The sequence below is a fragment of the Arachis ipaensis genome, chromosome B1, assembly GCF_059453495.1.
Source record: "Arachis ipaensis isolate K30076 ecotype BB chromosome B1, ASM5945349v1, whole genome shotgun sequence".
Lineage (NCBI taxonomy): Eukaryota > Viridiplantae > Streptophyta > Magnoliopsida > Fabales > Fabaceae > Arachis > Arachis ipaensis.
In genome coordinates this window covers 27551758-27554089 of record NC_142436.1, presented here as the reverse complement: position 1 = coordinate 27554089, position 2332 = coordinate 27551758, and the positions used below count along the sequence as shown (strand labels likewise).

General features: G+C 39.6%; 1 non-coding gene across 1 annotated transcript; it reads left to right on the top strand.

The window, feature by feature from the left end:
* The first annotated feature begins 645 nt into the window (after nucleotides 1–645).
* Nucleotides 646–753, top strand: LOC148576044 (small nucleolar RNA R71). Its single transcript, XR_015904423.1, has one exon. It is a non-coding gene; the product is annotated as a small nucleolar RNA R71 (small nucleolar RNA).
* The last annotated feature ends 1579 nt before the right edge of the window (nucleotides 754–2332 follow it).

The following is a 2332-nucleotide window of genomic DNA, read 5'->3' as shown; positions in this document are numbered from 1 at the left end:
ATTTCTAATGGAGGACCTTGTTTCATTCATGAAACTCAGAGTGGCCTTAGATAGATCAGAGACTAAGTTTGCTAAATTAGAGGTATTTTGTTCAGAGTTCTCTGTCTGTTGCTGAGTGGATGATGGAAAAGGCTTGCTATTGCTAAACCTGTTTCTTCCACTATTATTAAAGCCTTGTTGAGGCTTTTGTTGATCCTTCCATGAGAGATTTGGGTGATTTCTCCATGAGGGGTTATAGGTGTTCCCATAGGGTTCACCCATGTAATTTATCTCTGCTATTGCAGGGTTCTCAGGATCATAAGCTTCTTCTTCAGAAGATGCCTCTTGAGTACTGTTGGATGCAGCTTGCATTCCATTCAGACTTTGAGAAATCATATTGACTTGCTGAGTCAATATTTTATTCTGAGCCAATATGGCATTCAGAGTATCAATTTCATGAACTCCCTTCTTCTGAGGTATCCCATTACTCACAGGATTCCTCTCAGAAGTGTACATGAACTGGTTATTAGCAACCATGTCAATAAGTTCTTGAGCTTCTGCAGGCGTTTTCTTTAGGTGAATGGATCCACCTGTAAAAGTATCCAATGACATCTTAGCTAATTCAGACAGACCATCATAGAATATATCCAGGATGGTCCATTCTGAAAGCATGTCAGAAGGACACTTTTTGGTCAGTTCCTTGTATCTCTCCCAAGCTTCATAGAGGGATTCACCTTCTTTCTGTCTGAAGGTTTGAACATCCACTCTAAGCTTACTCAGCTTTTGAGGAGGAAAGAACTTGGCTAAGAAAGCCTTGACCAGCTTATCTGATGACAAGTCATCTTAGCCTATTTTAACTAGTCTTTTTCTTTTGTTTTCATTAGAATTATGCACTTTCTTGAGCTACAAGTAAGCCAATTAGCTAGATTTTCATGTTTCCTTTGATTTAATCAACCATGTATGAATTCATGCTATTTCATGAGGTTTTATACTATAATTGTCACATATTATGAAAGAATGAATATCTCATGATTTTAAGCATAGCTTTGATGTGTTTGGTTGATTAATGATAGGTGAAGAAAGCCTGGAGAAAGGTTGAAGCAAGGAGGAATGGCTAGGAGTGAAGAGAGGACAATGGAATAAGTGAAATTGAACCAGGAAGCAAAAAGCTGGACCTAAAGTTAGCATCAAACTTTTGCACAAACTTTTGGTTGAAAAGTTAGCCCCAACGTTAGCCCCCTAACTTGGAGGCTAACGTTGGAACTTGAAATCACTCCCTGGGTACCAAAAGTTTGTGCCAACGTTAGCCCCCTAACTTTGAGGCTAACGTTGGCACATGAAATTCACCCCTGGGCACCAAAAGTTTGCGCCAACGTTAGCCCCCTAACTTTGAGGCTAACGTTGGCATGAAGAAAACCTCCCTGGGCACCAAAAGTTTGCGCCAACGTTAGCCCCCTAACTTGGTGGCTAACGTTGGCACATGAAAATCACAAGGAGGAGCAAAAGTTTGCGCCAACGTTAGCCCCCTAACTTGGTGGCTAACGTTGGCGCCACAAGTACACAAGGTAAGGCCAACGTTAGGGCCAAAGTTAGACCCCTAACTTTGGCACCAACGTTGGTATCAACAAAGTGGTGTTAGCTGATATGAAAAGTTGGAGCAAAAGTTAGACCCCTAACTTTTGCTCAAACTTTTGGTCCAACTTTTGCAAAACTTAAACCCGGTTCAATTGGTTCGTTTTGGTTCTTCTCCAAACTTCAAGAGCAATCAACCAAGGCCTCTTTCAACCCAATTCCACCAAGAGCAAAGGCCCAACTCAAGGCTTGAAGATCATTTGAAGAAAGTGTATAAATAGGATAGAATTCAAGTTCTTAAGGGAGCTTTCCTTTAGAATTTTCATAATAGTTTTCGGAGAGCTTTGGATATTGAGTGATCTTTAATTTCTTAGTCTTGGGGAAAGAGAATTCACTTCTCTTCCTCTTAGTTATTTGCTTTCAATTTCAATTACACTTGTCTTGGATCTTGGGTTGAAGAATTGAAGGAATTCTGTTTCAATCTCATCCTTGGATCTCTCTGTTTCTTTACTGCTAATTGAATTCAATTTCTGTTAATTGCTCTTCATCTACTCTCTTTGCAATTTACAATTTCCTTGCAATTGCTCTTGTTGGATCTAGGAAGGCATTGAGATCTAGACTTGGTTTTCTAGTCTCTGGGTCCTGAGATCTGGTTTCCCATTTCAATTCTCTGTTTATTGCTTTATATGTTCATTTACTTTTCTGTTTCGGATCCGATTCAATCCCAATTCCCTTTTACTCTTCTGTTTAATGCAATTTAACTTTTCCTTGTTTAAATCCA